We start from the raw sequence: 19,623 nt of genomic DNA, 5'->3' as shown, positions 1-19,623 counted from the left end.
TATCTTCTTAAAGTCCTAACAAGGAAAAACAAAGCCAAGCCAAGCGTACTTTTAGTATGCAATTAGCATAAATATACTTTGTGCTAAACTGACCAGAATTAGAAACAAAGAGCTTGTGAAGGTCCTAATTGTTTCAGAGGGAATACATGTCACGTAGAGAAAGACAAAGGAGAGCTATGTCCAAGAAGACAGTAGAGAGGGGCCAAACCAGCAATTGCCTGAATCCAAAACAGCCCCAGAGGCTGTCTCTGAAGAACTTCCAGTGGAGTCAGCATTGGAATTTGCCAGGGACTTAGCCTAAATCTAGCCACAAACCTTGCAAATCATTGCAAACGATATATCTCAGTTGGCACTATGAACCTGCTGCACTTACTGTGAGAATGGCCACAATTACTGACTTTATTGCTGGAGTCCAGTAAATGAAAGAAGGAACATCAAGCATATCACCAGAAGCACCACATTTAAAGCGAATCTTTGTAATTGCAAGATTTCTTAAGAACAAAAATGTTTGTTTGAAGCTTTTTTTCTCTTAGCTTGTGGTCAGCAGAGCAAGTAGCAGTATGTGATAATATAGTGAGGGCATAGGGGTGACCTTCAAACTGAATTGATGAAGAATGGCAGCTAACTCTAGCCCTGATAACTTCTGAGCCTGCTCTCCCATGGGACTGATAGTGTTTACTCAGACCATCTCTCAGTGGCTCCATGAGACTTAAAACACAAACTCCTTCATCTGCAAGCCCCATCCCACCCTGCATTGAGAATGTCCATGCATTCTTGTTGCTGTCAGGCAACACCATGGTAACTTTGACCTTGTGGCCAGCTCAAAGCCTGTCCAGGCAGTATTGTGCAGGCAGGGCAGCAGATGGGGAAAGCTCACACTGCCTTTGTGTCCCTTCTGCTTGTGTCTGCTGGGATTTGATGCTGTGCATGCTGCAGGTTTGCCCTCTGGCTCCACAGTGCTGGGTTAGGTCTGTCATCCTTAGGCTTTCAACATGCCCTGAGTGTTCGCAGCCAGGATCCTGAGAGCTTTCTGTATGATGCTGCAGATGGGTCCTTTGTCCCCAGCTCAGACTTTCAGACTCCTCTTGATCTAAAGTTTCAAAATTGTCTCTCGGACCAGCTCACCACACTTATGTCCCTCCCCCTTTCCCCATCCCCCAGATAAACAAGGTTTATTTGACTTGGAAAAGAGACAATAGTTTTATTCTTAATTATGAAAGCTGTGCTGTACAGAATACCTCTCCTAAGACTGTGCAAAATTGCATTTAGTAATGTTAACAATGAAGTTACAGTGCTGTGATCTGAGACCCAGGAGCCATTTGTTTTACCTTCAAACTGGTTCATGGTTTTCATCACTTCGCTTTGTCACTGAGAGTTCCTTTATTTGTTTGTCCCTCTTTCTTTTATATGAGATGCAATCTTTACTATGTAGACATGAACACAAATATTTAGACACAACTAGAGAAGCTTTCAGATATTTGCTCAGAAATAAATCTTTCTATGAGTCCTTGGTTCAAGATGGAAGCAGGAAGTGATTGCCCATGAAATTCCCTGTGGGTTGGCAAGAGGAAGGGATACTTCATATCTGTCAAAGGATGGCTTTGGGTAAATGGACTGCTGGAAGTAAAACTGATGCTGAAGAGCAACACTTTGGTGAAAGGTTTTGTGAGATTTGGTTTGTTTCCAAACAACTTGGAGAAAAATCAAAAAGATTTGATTCATGCGTTGAGACTTTCTTCCAGTAACACACTAAGTGCAAAGGGGAATGTGTATCTCCATGTCAGAAGTACTGTCTAGGTATAACAGATCAGTAACTGTAGTGGCTCTCCTTTCACTTCATTGGATCTTGGCTCAAGCCAAAAGTGAAGTTACCAAAGAGCTCCTTACAGGCTTTAGACCAGACGCACAAACGGCCACTGTGTCTCCAGCTCAGTCCTTACTGCAGCTGCCCAACTTACATGTCAGCTAAGGCAGAGACTGTCCATGGATATGTGCAGGTTAGGATGCAGAAGTTGCAAAGGGTCACAGAATCACAGAATATGGTGAGCTGGAAGGGGCCCATAAGGATCATCAAGTCCAACCCTTATCTCTACACAGGACCATGCCCAAGAGTCACACCATGTGCCTGAGAGTATCATCCAAATGCTCCAAATGTAATCAAACCTTTTTTCACTTAGGCTATGTGCAGTTGCATTACTTGGCATTTTGAGAGTACACACAGCTCAGTTGATGCTCAGTAACTGAAGTCTCAGGAATTTGACCTTGTTGTTGGGCTTTTAAATTTTCAAATTCATCCTGTTCTCAAGAGGGACTTAGTTTCCTGTTTCAATGGCTTAACATGCTTGCTCAGCTTTCCTACATTTCAATGGGTTTCCACTAGAGATATTTTTCCTTTTTGGGTTTTGTGTCTCATGAGGAGTAAGTAACTTCAAATGCTTGGAGAACCTCTGCTTTGATGCTTATTGTCAGTCCAATTTCCAGGCATCAGATTTTCATGCTTCCAGAGTTAGCTGCAAATCCAGAAAGTTTTCTTATAAAATGGCATTGAATAATTTATAATTTAATTTAAAAATTTTACATAAAAGTTGCACATATATGTCTTTTTGTTGATACTTCCCACCTTTAAACACTAATGGTTCTATTTAGGAAACAGAACAGTATTTCACAAAGTATTACAATTCCAGTTTCACTTTGCAGAGGTATATTTTTCTCCAACAAAATAGGACGAATAGCTTCCATCCATGGCTGCAAGTCATTCATTTAGCAACTGAAACTGCAATACTTCACCCAAGTCTCTTTGTGTACCAGTTTTCTGGAAGGATTCCTCCTGCCTGCCCTTCCGAGTGAGACTCATCTCTCTGCTTTGCAATGGCCAAGAGGCTCAGGAGCCTTCTGAGACCAGCAGGGTTGCCTCTGAAGTGCCCCTACTCAGAGATCAGACCAGCTCATGGCTCCAGCTTAGGAGGCTGGGGAAAGGGGTTGAGTTTCTTTGGGTCTTTTAAACCTTTTTGTGTTACTTGACCATAGAGGCACCATGAGGTCACCTCCTTCTGGATTCCTTGTCTGCATGCCAGCACCTGGTAGCTGAGGACACCAAAGGTATGGTAACTCAGCTTCAGGAAAAACAAAATTAGAAACAGCAGAAGCAGATGCCGAACAGTAGCTGCATCTGGATTTTGGGTGATCGACTCCACATGTATTTTCCCGTTACTACACAATATCCTAAGTAAACATTTTAGTCTTCCTCTGCAGCCCAGGATCTCTTCATGTCTGAACCTGTCTTGAGCATGTTGAGTGAAACATCTACTAGACCAGAACTGGTAAGAAATTGGTGATGCAGTGGTTACATTGCTTATTGGAACCACCTCCCATGTGATAGCTGCACAAACACATTTCACAAAACACATGCTCCACAAGCTGGAGAATGTAAGACAAAAATGTGTAACTTGAGGCACATTGTCCCAGATCCCAGAGATCTCGCCCTTGCTGTATTTAGGTTATTAGAATCAGGTCTTGGTCACTCCTGGTTTCAGCAGCTACTAGACAACAAATTGGATGTGAGGAGTTGGGAGTGTTCTCAACTTTTCATTCCTTTCCTTTTTTAATGTTATTTTTTCCTTTCTGCAGATGTTTTTAATATAGCATTCTGAAATGCTTACAGCTGTCAGTGTCTCATAAGCCTCCAACAGGCCATTTCATACTATTGCTTTATGTCATTAAAACATGTCATACACAGAAATAAAATTATTTGTATGGTTTGCAGTATTTCTGGAATAATATAATTTGTGTCTGTCAGCATTTATTGTCAATCCTTTTTTACATAAAGGTCTGCATGTGTGGGGAGAGATATACACAGGCATACATATTTTTATTTTTACAGTTCAGTAGGAGAGATGACCCAACAAGAAGCTCTTCTGAACTTCGGGTAATTATTGCAGTGAAAACATCAATGACTTGATAAACTGATTACGCAAGTTCTTGCACAGAAGTTCTTGGTCCTTGGATCAAAAAAGTGAGGAAAAGGCAATTTGATTTCTCACAAGAGTAAATCTACTCGTAAATATAAAGGTTAGATGAAACGTGTATGTTCATTTACCACAATTATTTTAAAAAAATTAACATGAAAGTATTTTAGTAAAAAAAATGTGGCTTTAATTTCTTTTAATCCTAATTCTGGATATATAAATAAAAACAGTTATAAGAAATTATAAAAAATAAAGGAAAAGTCAGATTTTCCAAAAAGATGCATCTCTCATTTTAGCACAGCAACAAAGCAGTTCTCTGTGCAAAGCACTTTGCCCTCAGCAGAAGCTACTACTCTATACTTTGAAAGCACTGCCATCACAATTAATTTCCTCAAAGGGGTGCACTAAAAGCTTGGGACCAGAGCAGATATTGAACAAGTTTGAGAAATACAACACTAAATGCTGAGTGGTCCTTCTTATGCTAATAAGCAATTGGCTTTACTGTGCGACTCTTGGCTGATGAAGAGTTGTTCATGTTCCCAAATGATCCTTTATAATCCTGCAATTATAATCCTGTCCCACAGCCCATTGGGGTTGTGATGTGGTAGCCTGGAGCTTGATAGAGATGGCTACTTTTTTTTTTTTTAATCTTTGAAATGCCCTTTTGTTGTCTTCTCAATGACAAGGCGCCATCACACCACGCAGAGCAGTTACAGATGCTTAGTGTCCAACCCTTCTTGGAGGAAAACTCACACACGCTCACACACTCACAGTATAATCACAGAGGCTTCATCATGCTGGAATAACAGGGTAAACCCTGGCCACAATGGTGTCTTAGAGCAGAGCTGTCTCTTTGGGATGTACACAGGAGCTCAAGCAGTGGGGAGACCGCAGATTGCTTCCCTCTTCCCCTGGGCAGGATGGGGAAAGATCTGAAGGCATGGGGCATTTTGAGTGCCCTGGGTTTTCCAGTGACACTGCAGTGAGTCTGCTCAAGGCCGTTTCAGGGAACCATGTCTATGTGTGGAAGGGGTCACGTATTTTATGAGACTGGCAGACAGAACTGAGCAATGCATTTGACCACACAACCTCTTTTTGATGATGAGGAGGTGCCCTCACCCTATACTGAGCACAAAGTTTCTGTTTCTGCATCAGGCTTGAAAAAGGCATGTATGCCCAAAGGGCTTGTCCATTTTTTCCAGCTCTATTCCCTTTCTCCACAAACCTTGCTTTGCCACCACAGCTCCCACAGTGCTCATGTCATTCAAGGATGGTCACCAGGGATTTACAAGTGACATGATGTTCTCCAGTGGTCATTGGAGTGTCTTGGAGCTAGGATTTACTCTGTCAAAGAATAGCCCCTATTTCAAGGTCTGGTTTCCTGTGGCTGAGAGAACACTGGTAGTTCCTGGACACAGCTAAATTGTGGGTGTGTTTATTGGAATTACAAATAGATTTATACAGACGGGTTAGCCTGGTCACTGGGAATTTGTATGGGTAATTATGGGCTCATTATTATCTTCCCTGCAGGGAAGACACATGACCCAGTAGTCTGAGGAAAAAGTTGGGCGCCAGGAACTCCTGGACTCTAATCCCAGCTCTGACACTCCCTTCTCCGGCCCCAGGCAAGTGACTTAACTTTGTGCCTTGGTTTCTCCGTCTGTAAAATAGGGATAATATCTCTGAGGAGTGTTGTGAGGATTAATTAGATAATGTTCACTTAATGCTTTGAAGATATGAAATGTGAAATCTTATTATGCAGCTTGGAATGCTTTCCAGGCTCTTTTGATTTCTGACCGCACACTTTCATTAGATCACCTCCTTCCCCGCGGAGGTGGATTCGCTTGGGAGCCACCCCAGCTAATTTGGGAGTTGTTTTTTTCCAATAGCTTGGAGCAGTTCCCAAACACTCTGACTCACACCAGCTTGCTGGAGAAGCTGCCTCTGACACCTGACCTGGCTGGGGAACGCCTCTCCTCGGTGTGTGCTGGCTTTCGGGAGACAAGTCAGGGAGTGACTGGAGACAGGATGAATCAGGTTTAACTGTCTCTAATGAAGTCAGGGATGGATTTTGCCTCTGGACTTCTCCAAAAGCATATGCACTTCTGGGATTCCTGGCTGACCAGGGATGCAAGGAGCAGCTCCTCTCTCACTGTCCTGCCAAAGGTGCCGATGCTTTCTAAGCATCTGAGTAGACTGTATTACTGTCTTGATAATGTGGGGCATGGATGTGTGACATTAAGGTTTTTTTTAAAAGGAATGAAATTATCTGCTCAGTCACTTTCTTTGCACACAATCAGATTCATTAGAAGAGTGATTCCCCGGGAAAATGGAGACTTCTGTGGTGCTAAGTCACTGTTCAGGACACAGTAAGGTCAATTATTACTCATTAAGCAACAGCCAAAGCAGGTCTTGTTCCTCAAGTCTACTTTTGTGAATTGTTCAGTGGTCCTGTGAGCCGTGTCATCTGGCTCCTCGGTGGGAACCTGCCCCTTCCCACACGGTCCGTGCTGCACACCCTCATCCAGCATCCTTTCGGCTGCAGCAGCTGTGGTGACAAGGACAGGTGGGAGTGCAACGGGTGCCATGGCCAATCCAGCTGCTGGGACGGGTGGCCAGAGCCCTGTACATGCTGGGCTGAAACTCAAAAGGCTTGGGAGTGCTTTACCTTACCCAGGAACTCCGTAGGCTCCGATACAAGCACCTCCTCAGCTTTCCAGAGGAAAGGAGTACCTGTGTGTAGCCCCCACCGTCACAGACGATTTGTCACCCTCAGGATTTTGCCTGGAGGTGCTGCGAGGGTTTGATTTCGGCTACACAGAAGCAGGAGCTCCCTCGAGTGGAGTGAACATCCCACTGCAGCGCGGCGGGGTTCGGCGGGGTCCCCCGTCCCGGGACCGCGGGTCCGCGGCGCTCGGGCGGCAGCGGCTTGGCCGGCTCGGGCGGCTCGGGCGGCTCGGACACACAGAACGGTGTTGGGAGGAACAAGCAGCATGGAGATAATTGATGAAAAACAGTAGCTTTCAGAGCCAGTTCTTGTTTCCTTTGAAATCAGGATCTTCCTCAGGGCAGACAAACTGCTCAGGAAATTAATCCTCACTTCTGGAAAGTGTAGTACAGTCAGAGAAACACAGATTTTTTTTTAGATTTTGAAATAGTCCCAGTTTATTTGCTCATCCCCTACCTTGAGAGTGAAATTCTTGTTCAGAGAGAGGGCTTTTCTGCTTGCTATTGTCCCCCCCAATATCCTGAGAAGAAGTTTTGTGAGGACATAGGTCTACAAACAGTACTTGGACTGTAAAATTTGTTTGCGTATATCCTCATCTCTAATGACTGTGAAAAGATCAGTTCTTTGCCATACATCTCAACTTTTCATATTACACCAGGCAAGCGAAAGAAATCCCAACAGAAGGGTGGAAAACACCTAGGTGATAGGTGTTCACACTTCACTCTGTAGCTCATCAGTGTGGGAGTATTGTCCTGGGGTATTGGTAGTTGTGAGACAGGTTCTCCACTTTGGGAATGTAGATCGTTTAATACCATATCAGTCACAAATAACATAGGTTGCACCTAGGAGCTATCAAACAACTAGAAGAGATTGTGATGTGGTGCAAGGAATTGCTGGTGTGGCACCCTGCTTGAGTGCTTTGTCACATTCTACATCAAAGAGATGTAAGTCGTATTCCTGAAGAATGCAAGGGAAAGGAGAAGGAGAATGAGCCAAGTACCACCTGGAATCATAGAATCATAGAATACCAGGTTGCAAGGGACCTCAAGGTCATCTGGAATAAACTTTCTGGCCAGCTGCTGATAAAAAAAGGTTGTACTAGACATTACTGCAAGACGATAAATGAATTGCAAAAGAAGAATCCAGGAACATTTCCAGACTGCAAAAGCACATGTCAAGGTGGACATGGACCCCCATCACAGTGGCTGTAATTTGATCCTGGGACTATGGCCAAAGCTTATGGGCTTTCCAGTTCCTGTCCTTTGACTCACCAGTACTCCAGATGCTGATAATATTTTAGGCATAGCAACACAAACTCATGCACAGGGTGCTGTAGCCAGCACCCAGTTAAAGGAACAATATGTCTGTAGAGAGCAAACCTGTTTCTTTAGCTAAGCTTTGATTATATATGCTATCTGCTAAGTCATTGAAATGTCTTGGAATGAATATATGGAAGAATTATTGTAATTGAATCTAAGTAGTGCTCAAATTAATGTAAATATGACGCATCAGCCTAATAATTAAAGTTGTCAGGTATGGGTTTTATTCAGAGCTTGAATTAGGTTCCTGCTTGAACTTGTTGATTTACCTTGGAGCTTGCAAGGCTGAGCTCAAAAGTATTGTGGGAATACTGAAAACAACACAGAGAGCTCTTCTGCTCTGCTCTGGGGACCTTTTCTCACATCATCTGCAACACTCCTCACTGGGGACTTTACATTATATGCAGCAGCCCCTTTGTTTCTTTTAGGGAGGCATTTCATAAAGTGTATGTGGCAGCTACAGCCCCAAAAGGTCATCTTTCTCCCAGCCTTCTTCACCAGAGGGCCCTGGCAGAACTCCATGTCTCAGCCTGTCCAGCTCCAGGGCCAGGAGACATGGCTGGAGCAGGCTGGCTCTGCCCAGGGCTGACTGGGCACCTCCCAGTGCTCCCAGCTCCAGCAAACAGTGTTACTCGAGTTAATTCCCTTGGGAACTGCTGTCTCACCAGTTAGGAGCCACTAGGCTGGGCTCATGTAACCACAAATTTCAGCTGGAATGACCCCTGGAAACAGCCTGGTCGAACTTGCTCTGCTATGCCTGGCCTCAGAACAGGGTGTCTGAAAAAGCACCCTTTAGGAAAGAAAATGATGTGTTCCTATGGATAAAGCAGTTCAGTGTGTGGCTCCAAGCATTTTAATTTTCAAGGCATGATTAGGAAAAAGAGGCTTAGGTTCAAGTTTCAAAGTTGAGAAAACACACTAAGAATAGTAAAATGGTTCCTTTGGAGAAAAAATTGCTAAATCAACTGGACCACACCTTCAACACATAAAAGCCCAATTAAAAAAAAAATGAAAATAAAAGAAAGGCCCTCCAGCCCCCTTCCCTAGCAAAATTATTCTCATTTTTTCTGGGCCACTTGTACTTGCTGTGTGTGTTTAAGTTAGGCAATTGGCTATGAACATAGATGATGCATGCAGTTATGCACAGATGCACATCAAATGTGCACAAATGCATGCATGAATGAGGTCCAGCCAAGCCCTTGTTCCTAATATCCCATGCAAAAGTCAATGTGGGATATAAAAAAATCAGAGGGAAGTTATAGCCTCCTTCTGTGTAACATGAAGTCTTGAGCAAGTTCATCACTTGATCATTCTACATGGCACGTGATTCTGGTGGTTCCTGGTAACATTCACCATGAGGTGGAAACTATCAATGACAAAGTTGTCAAAAATCTCATTTTCCTGTGGAAAATTTTCCATTAGCAGCAGAGAAAGCACAGAGAAACAGAGATGTCACCTAATTTCCTGGAATTGTTGTGGGTGTCTCTACCAGTGTCTCACCAGTGTATTCCAGGAATCCTGTTTTAAACATAACTTCTAACCAGAAGACCTCCAAGCAGCCTGAGCACTGCTAGGGAGGCAGTACTCTATTTAGGACAAAATCCTGCTGTCAGTACAGCACAGCCAGGTGTACCCACAGACAAGGTGGAAAGTTTGGCCTCTTGGTGTGATGAAGAAGAATCATGTGTGTGTGTTGTCACTTCAAGGAAAGCTGACTTGGACAAAGGATCTTTGCTGTCTTGCTCTTTAACCCTGTCTCCTGCCAGCTGGGGGTGAATCCTGAACAAATGATTAAATAAGACCTGGTGACATGGGAGAAGACCCAAGTCCTTTGCTACATGAAAACCTTGCCCATGCTGCTACTGATGTTGCTACAGGAGGTGGGATGTGGTTTCCATCCAGCCTGCTAGCAGAGCTGGGGCATGGGTGAACAGAGTCAAATTGTCCAGGACAGAAAGAGCAGGAACGGCAAGGATGGACCTTGCCATGAGGGCAGTGAGACTGTCCTGGTGACTTTGGGCTCCTCTGTTTCCTGAGATGACATTACAAGACTAGTATTTGCTGAGATGTTTGGCAGCATTTCCCCCGTAGTTCATGAAAAGGCTTTGTATGAGGGGGCAGCGTAGGCTGCATTGCAGAGAGGCTGCCTTCCCACAATACCAATTAAGTATAATCTCAGTGACTGAACTGTCTTTTTCTGAGTCTGGAGCTGTTTAGCCCATTCAGAAGCATTTTATGCCCTTGCAGTTGAGCCCAGTGGAGCTGAACATAGTTCTTGTTTTTTCTATTTCCCAAAGAGCTGAGATCACCAAAGTCCCATTTAGCCACTCTTATATTTAGCATTTCCTCCTGCAGCATCACCATCCCCTGCTCCTCCAGGATCTCAAAACATTTACAAATGGAAGGGGAGAACTCCAAAGTAAGAAAATAGACTAAGCAACATTCCCTCTCTCTTGATGCAGCTATACATGCAGCTATACAGCATTCCTGTACACTCCTTTTTTCTTGTGACGAAAGTAAATAAAACAAAAAACACTTTGGAAAAATGTCCTTGGGGGTCTACCCACTCAGGCTGAGCACAATGGAGGCTGGCTTTCACCTCCTGGAGAGAGAGTTGTGCTCAGGCTCCCTCCCTTCCTTATGTGGTTTTAGTTTGTTTGGGGTTTTTTGTTTGTTTGTTTGTTTTTTCTCGTAAGGTTCTCTTTATAGTGCTAGCTGTGAGGGGTGAGGTTGGAAATTGGTCCAGAAATTTGTTGTTATAATGACTTGGTATATATTGGCTGCTAACAACATCCATGGTACAGTACAGGTTTTCTATTGTTGAAGAAAGGGCAGACCCAGCCCATAGAACTAACCCCAAGCTCAAGGAGAAGTGGACCAAAGACAGAAAAAATGAAGAATAACAATTAAAAACCAAAAATCAGTTCTATGTGCTGTTCTCAGCAGATGAGAGTAGAGCAGGTTACACTGATGCACGAGTGACCTCTAGGCTGTCCCACCCCTAACACCAGCTGGTCACTTGTAGGGATACTCTGCATCCCTGGGTGAAACAGGAGCTACCCATTCTCTGACCTCAAAGTCTGCATCCTCCCTGGCCGTGGCCCTTTGCCTAGCTAAGAGTGGGGTGACTGACACACACAGAGCAGCAGGCACAGTCCTGGGTCATGTGAGGATGTGGCTTGTCTGAGGCCTTAGTCACAAGAGGCAGCATTTAATAGTAGTAAGCATTAATAGAGGCATGGGCTATAAGCACATATGTCAGAACATGAAATAATCCCACTGGTGAGGAGCATGGTACAAAATCCTTGCAGTGGGAATTGTCAAAAACACGCTAGGTTGGAGCCAGCCCCTCCTGGTTAGGGCTTGGGTTTGCTTTTCAGATGGTGGTCTTTTGTTGTGGAGAGATTTTTCTCTCCTGGAGTCAAAGTGCAAAAATACAATCATACTTCTATTATGCCCATAACTTGCCTGTGTGATTTTCTACTTTCTTTTTGCTAGTTGATAGATTGCTCTAATGATGGTGTTGACATTTATTTAATGGTATTCACTTGTAATTTCATATAATAAAAGTCTTTTCTCGCTTTGAACTGCAGCATTTTCTCAAATGTGGCCTATGGTGGTTTGCATTTGCTTTATTATTAATTAAAAGTAAAGCCTTTCTTGAGAACATTTCATTGCCATGCAGATGAAGTCAGCACCTTCAAATGGATTTTTTCCATGTTTTATTTCTTTAAAGGTATTACCTCCTAAAGCCTGATGAAGTAAGAATTTGAATAACTATTTTTGAAAGGTAGAATTCACTGATAAAGTTCAGATTCTTATCATCTCAATTTAACTACTTTGGTTTATTTAAATAGGGGGGAAAAAAGCAACTTGCAATTCTACAAGAACAACTTCTCCAGAGGTTTTCACTTATGTTAGTCTTGGACTGCGTTCAAACGCTGTGAGGATGCCTTTATCCTGTCAGCACTTCCATGCTCTGAGTTCTCATATTGACTTTTCAGCCCATACGAGCCTGCTGAAGCAGTCCTTGTTGTTGCAGTTGTGTCCAAATACACAGAGCCAGTTTTACAGAGTAAGTTGCCTGGGGATCCTCAGGACTACCTGCAAGCCTCAACTGTCGGCGTGCTTGCATTTTGATGCCAGGCACCTAAGGAAAAATTCTGATGCCATGCTGTTTCCTAAAAAAATTACATCAGTTGGATGTTTAGTCTTTAAAAGTCTCTGAAATTCTCTTTTCCAGACAAAAATTCCATGCCCTTATATCTGTGTGTGGGATTCAACTACTTTTCTTTTTCTCATCTTCCAGATGGAGGTCTCTGCTCTTGTTGCCATTTTCCCTTCCCTTCCCTTCCCCTTCCCCTTCCCCTTCCCCTTTCCCTTTCTCTTTTTTACCTATATTTACAGACTACTACTGCCATCCTGATCCACAAAACTGACAACCTGTTCACATTCATGGGGCCCTGTAAGACCCAGTTTTCCTACAATGTCCACAAAAGGACCTGCTAAAATATCACTCATCTAAATTAAAGCTTTAGGTGCTTCCTTCATTTGGATTTTCCATATGGTTGTGTGCTCCAGTTTTGTCTTTGAACTATTTAGTCTCTAGAGGTATGTCCTACTTTTTATGCCTTGGGAAAAGTTGAAAGGACTAAGTGATTAATAATAAACCTTTTAAAGCCATACTCTAATGTACAGCTCCAGTGACAAAAAACCTCTCTCCTTTCATTTGAATCAGAAGTTTCTGATCAGGAAAGGTGAGAGATATTAGTGAAAGGATATCTGCAGCTGAGATGTCATGGTGACTCACCAGAACCTTCACTGCCAACAGCCAGAAGCCATTCCAGTGAGAGATGGGAACGTACTGAAACAGAGCCCTCCTGCTTGTGATTTCCAGTGATGTTTTTGTTCTGTGTCTGGGGAGACACTTCCAAAACCCTGGGATCCCTCTGCCCTTTCTGTACAGTTTCCACTAATGAGCAACAGAACATGGAGTCTGATGGAGCATGGACATGGCTCTCCCATTTGACACCAGGATAAGAAGGAGTAAGGAGCAGACTGGACTCTCCTCAGCTCATGCATCTCACCACTGTGCCTTCAATGGCATGTTTCTCTCACTTTATGTGCAAGCCACAGGAGCTAAATGCATGAGAACAAAGGAAAGAAAATTTAAAAAGGAAAAGAGAGAACTTCCAGCTTGTCTCAAGGAGGCACCTTATCTTGACCTGAGCAGGTAGAGCCACACTGCTCTCCTGGGTGAGCATGAAGAAGTACCTGTGCACAGTAGAGCCCAGCTCCTGTCTGGCCCAATAACAATAACTTTAATAAAAGAAAATTCAAAGGTGAAATCTCAACACCTAAAATTCATCTATCTGTAGCCATTTTTAGAGATGTCTCAGTTGATTAGCTGACACCTGGCCCTCTGAGCACTCACAAACCCCAAAGCTTTATTACTCAATAACATGGAAAATGTCTGGGCTTAACTGAAAAATGGGGCTGAAACACTAGGAACAGTTAGCATGTTGGCTTGTAGCTTATTGTTCCTTTCTGAACACAAGGGCTCTGTGTGCAGAGGCATGCAATGGTCACAGACAGGGAAAACAGACAATTGCTCATCTGCCCACCAAGGACTGCTTTTCCAGGCATTCTTAGCTGCTGTCCACACAGCCTTTGTTGTCTCATTCCCAGGCAGCTTCTAGAGCTGACAGGCTTGAGAGCAGCTTGGAGAGAGTGAGGTAAAGCAGCAAGGTGGTTCTGCGTGGGAGAGGGAAGAGAGGACAGCCTCTCTGCTTGCTGCCTGGGTGTTTACGAACAGAAGGCTGGTTTAGAGATCCAAAATAGCTATGGAAACTTTTATTTCAGCCTACACTTAGAAAACCCCCCAACTCTCTGAAGCTCAGGCTTTATTCTCAGTGAAGTTTCTTGCACAATCATTAAAAACATGGGCTGTTTGCACTCTTAAGCAACAAACCTGCTGTAGTTACTTGTGCAAACTGAGTATAAGTGAAGATTTGTTTCACTTGGGGAGTCTGTGTCTCATGCAGAGGAGGAGACAAACAGGGAGGAGATGAGCGTGCCAGCCCTGCAGCCATCTGCATGTCATGGGGCCACCTCACCAGGACAGCAGGGATGTGGGAGAAACAACACTGAATGCTGGAGGAGGGTTGGCAGCGTTGAATACTTTTTACTGGCAAGTTCAATATATTTCAACCAGCTTCAGCAGCATTGCAGAAAAACCTTGTGGAACAGATCCCACCCTACCGTTGTGCTTCTGCACCTTAGCTCAGCGTCTGATCCCTCACTCAGGTTTTATACCCAGAAAAATGGGGAACTAACTTGCCATGTAGCGCCAACTGCTAATTTTAATAATGAACAACTAACTGAACATGGCATGAACAAAATTAATTATTTCATTTTCCAAGATCTACTGACTAGAAATACATCTTGAGGGAAATCTTACATGGATATCCTATAGATACTCATACTCCCAGGACTCTAGAAACTTCTACCCAGTTTCCAAGGAAAATGTCATATGTACTCTTTCTCTCACTTATGCCTGGATCCACAAGAAACATGAACACGATGCTTGCACATTTATCTTTGCACACTCTATCTGCAAAACCTCATCCCATCAGTCCAACCCTTGCTCTCTTTCTGTGGCCACCACATGCTGACTCACCGCCACTGTTCTGTTCTGAGGGACACACAAACACTATGTTTTTGTCTTTCCTTATGGGAGTTGTCCCTGTTCTCTATTTATAGACTCTCTTCCTCAGAATTTTTTATTCTTCACTTCTTGCTCAGGTCTCCATCCCTTCAGAGTTCATCCTTCCCTGTTCTCAGACCACAGGCTGGAAGCAGAAATGGGCTGGATGGTGCTCACCTTGAAAGTCATTTTCTCTGGATGTCCAGAGGACCAGGGCTTTCTGAACAAACAATTTTTGTTGTGGTATCACTGTGCTGGGGCACCTATGATTGTGCGTGGTAGCAAGAAGCATTTTCATCTCCTTACAGACTCTGAGCTGATAGCCAACACAGTTTAAGATGCATTTAAGCAGAACACCCACTCCATCTCAATTCCCACCACAGTTCCTGGGACTAGATATGACATTGCTGGAAGGTGACAGAGACATCTTGACACTCAGAGAGTGTTTCTGTTCCTTCCCTTTTCATTGCTGCTGCCAGACACATCCTCTAACTTTGGAAGAAAAATGCAGCCTGGCATACGACCTTCCTGATTTCTGCTCCCTGGGTTTCATTGTAGGAAGTCTGGAGGTGTTGCAGGTGACTGCACAGCATTGGAAACCCGTTGCAGAGACCAAGAAACATACAGATATACCTCCATATTAAAGAAGGCATCCTAAAATCTGTTTCGGAAAACAACTGCAGAGCAAATAGTGCAATGCACATTGTTTTCTTTCAAAGTTAGGGTAGTAAAGAGTGAGAAAATAAAAAAAATAATTAAAACAACCCCCAACAAACTGTCTACACAGCAGCTTTTGTAAAGTGGATTAGTTCAGTCCAGCCCTAAGCCAATGATACTTCTTTCCTGTAGGATCTTAGATCTGGGACTCTTCACAAACTCTCTGTAATATGTTGTTAATGACTCCTGTAAAACTCTTTGTAAAACAAGTTAAAAAAGGATGCTGGTGCCTCATTGTTTCCATTTTCATGATTCTACAGGCACAGCCTCCCTCAGCAGTGAGGTCTTTTCTGGCTTTTATCATCCAAGATTGCCCTAGTGCTGATGACTTAACAAGATCTGACAAGATCACAGCACAGGGCAGTATACCTGCAGGTAAAACAAAGGTCTCTTTGGAGTAATTTTCTCACAGTCTAGAGCACATAAATGTTCAACTCTTGAGCTTTTTCAGTGGCAAGGGGAGACTGGTAGCCCAATAAATGCAGTTGCACCTGTTTGATGGAGGTGCACCTGGATTTCCTTCATGGGCTGCTGGTGATTTATAGAACACCATCAGCACAAACCCTATGTGATTATATTGGCAAATGAGTTAGTGGCTAAGAGAATAGGTCAGATCTTCTTATGGTCATCTTTAGGTCAGATGTCTCTGCTTATATTGCAGGGGGGTTGGACTAGATGACTTTTGAAGGTCCCTTCCACCCAAGCCATTCTATGATTCTATGATAAGGTGCACTCTCATTTAATTTTCTCTACTAGCTATTGTATCTGTGTTTGCAAGATGAAAGGAAACATTTAAATAACCATGAAAAAGGGCAAAAATCACCCAGTTACACTCAGTCTAGGTAATATAAGCCCCTTTTCCTTCCCTTGCTGGGAGCACTAGGAAGGCAGAGGTGTGACACTCATGCTACCAAGTTCTTTACAGAGTACTTGGACACTGCCCTTTCTACCCCCAGCATGCCTCACCTCCTTTTAGAGAACTAACTCTTTTGAGCCCAGATATCAGCTGTTCTGGGCCAGTGTGCCACAGCCAAGCAAACAGCACAAACAATAGCAAGCTTAACATATTTTCTTTCTGGAGTTTTTTCTATGACTTCCCGTAAATCTTGGCTATGATTTTCTGAACTCTTCCTGCCAACTGAAGGCTTTGTTTGTCATGCACAGAAGCAGGCTGTGAATTTGCAAGACCTATTTTCTTGAGGCAAAAGCTGAATGCAGATAAGCCATGTTCACAAGAGCCCAGTCACAGTGCAGACAACAACACCATAAAGACTGGGACCCATCTGAGCCCAGGGTGAATGTTTGGGCAGGGCTCCAGGGAGGAATGCTTGCATCACAGGCAGGGATGATGGCCCTTAGCAGAAACTCTGGACCCAGCAGTGATGGAGGGGGAGGCACACCTTCCTCAAATGGGAGTCAGCCACTGGGAGCATGAGAATGGCCTAACAGGGCCCACAAGTGTAGGAAGGATTTTTTTACCTCTTTACTGGGCTCTGCAGAGGCATCAATCCTGCTTGAGTGGGGCAGTGTGTGTGCTCTTGCACAGCACAGCTGCGTGCAGTCTGGCAAAAATTCTGTGGTAGAGTCTTGGAAGAGAGACAAAATAAAGCCGAACTCCATGTTAGGATGGTTGCTGCAGCACGCTTTGTCTACGTCATCTTTCCTACCATGTTCTCTAATGTAGGGAAATGAGACTTCCTCATGTGACTGATTGTATTATTAATTATTAAAATGTCTAGGGCACTGGCAGTTTGGAGCACCCCATCCCAGGGCTTTAGGAGGTGTGCAAGCACTGTGAAGGTTGTGCCTACCCCAAGGAGCCCATGCTATAAAATATAGTAATGGGTAGATAAAACAAGGAGATTGGGAGGAAGCAAGAGAAACCAGTGGGACAGGTTTGGGAGGCACGTCAGCCAGTAATGGCAGCTCACCAGTGTAATTCTGGGGGAGTTGGGCTGGTAGAGGTGTGATTTGAAAGAGGTTAGCTTTGGGCTGTTTCTAATGGGGGTTCCTCCCGTAGTGAGAGACAGTCCAGGAGGGAAGAAGCAAGCTGCTGCCAGAAAATGTGCTTGGGCTTTGCTGCATGGTGGGGGAGTTGGCAGTACAGTGGCACCTGAGAGATGAGATGCTCAGAAGTCCTTGGAAGCCAAGACAAGTAGATACAAGCAAATTCCCATGCAGTGCCCTGCCTAATAGATCTTCTTTCACTCCGAGGATCCAGAGTGTCTGACTCCAGCAATCTGCAGGGCCATAATGTTGACCGCAGTTTCCCCCTCCCTCTCTCCTTTAATTTTCCTTCCTTCCTTTGTGCAAATAAAGAAAATGCACTGGGAATTCTTTTGAAGAGAGTATGGTTGGGGTTTGCACTGGAATTTCATAAGGAAGCTTATGAGGCATTATAAGATGTCTTTAGAAAAAGACTCTTTGAACCTTTTATCTTAATGTATTTACCTCTAGAATACACAGACTTTGCATTCAAGAAAAGCACTTTACAGGGAGAAAATTAAATACATAATGACTTGCAGGAGACCAGCAGACTATATCCTGAGAAATTTTACTGTGGGTTAACACCAGGGAGATTAAACCACTGGCATACTCTTGACCTTGATTTTGGCATTTCTGTTCCATGACATAAAACAATCAAATTAGTAAGAATATTTTATTATTGTCCCCTATAAATAAACTAGGAGCAGGATGCTGTAGATAAGTATCATTCATAATGGTGTAGTTGGTAGAAAAGTCTATTTCAATATTTCACTTCAATTATAAGAGCTCATATTGCCTTGGGTGAGTGTGGTAAAAAAAAAAAATCACATAATAACAGGTTATTGTGCAATGGACTTTAAAACCATCAGGCAAGGGTGTAAGCTTTTTAATTTTTAAGTGAAAACCAAGTGAATAAAGTGCCTGAAGTAATTTCTGTAATTTTTCTGGTGTTCCTCTTATTTCTTTCTGATGCATGCTGAAGATCTGTTGTAACTTCAGTTATCAAACTACTGTTGACTTTCATGAAATAAAATTATTACATACAATTGGATGAATCACCTTAGTTAGGAAGGCAGGAAACTTAAAATGCAATGTATTCTTCTGACAGCAGCATACATCAAAAGGAAATAGTGAGCACCGAGGCACATGTTTCATGGTGAAGGTGGCTACTGGGAGGGCTGGCAGTGTTTTCCTTATGCTTGTGTAACAGTGTGACAGCACAATCATGGTCTTGGTTAAACATTTATTAAACTAATGAAGCTGTGTCTAGAAAAGAGGAGACTGCATTAGATTGGTCTAAGGCATCTTTTCACCTATGGATCCAAGGCCACAGAAGTACAGTGCATTTGCCTAAACCTGTTTCACCAAAGCACAACCAAACTGCAGAGTAGATGTAGGCATTATGCATCCTTGAAACCTTCTCTGAAGCTCAGAACAGATGAGGATGTTTAGTACTTCTTACAATGGTGTTTTGGAGAGCAAATGGACAAGCATATAGTCTGACAACCAGATAATTATATACAAAAGATTCTATAAAATCTATGTCTTTGGGGAGCTTCTTGATAGATACAGGGCTACACATAAAATCAGATGACTTAAAAAGCATAATGCTGTAGAATGCAGCATGAATTCTACGCAGGCATTGCACTGCCCACCTTTGATCACCTATGGATATTTCACCTGTAACTACCAGGACCAGAGTAGTGCTATAGGATTTCTTTATCTTTTTTATTGTCATGCTGTCCCTTTAGCCCAGAGCAAAGCATGACGACTGAAATTATGGGAAACGCTTAGCAAGGCAGGTCATGGATCAGGTCATTTCCCTTACTTTGTATTTATAAGGAGAAATGTGTCCAAAACTGCTGGGAAATAAAGGGAGCCCACGACGAGCACAGATCTTAAAGATGATCCCTCCAGGATACCTACCAAAAGAGCAGCTGCAGTCATGCAACAATGCCTGGAGCAAATGGGTTTCATAGAAATACACAGGAAAGTACAATAATAATATGAATTTTCCATGGAATTAATTATGGGTTAAAGTTCTGTGCTAATTCATGCCTCATAAAATAATGAGAAGAGCACTGAGGCAACAGCTCTGTCTTTTCTGAGTCACTTCTTCAACTATTACATTTCTGAATTTGTGAATCAGAAATTACATTGGGATCTAGGGCTTTAGCAAAACTGGTGTTCCTGTCTCTAATT

Source organism: Pipra filicauda, unplaced genomic scaffold (assembly GCF_003945595.2).
Source record: "Pipra filicauda isolate LSUMZ 115617 unplaced genomic scaffold, ASM394559v2 scaffold1_size10287979_pilon, whole genome shotgun sequence".
Lineage (NCBI taxonomy): Eukaryota > Metazoa > Chordata > Aves > Passeriformes > Pipridae > Pipra > Pipra filicauda.
The sequence above is the reverse complement of the archived record's forward strand: the minus strand, read 5'-3'. Positions refer to the sequence as shown.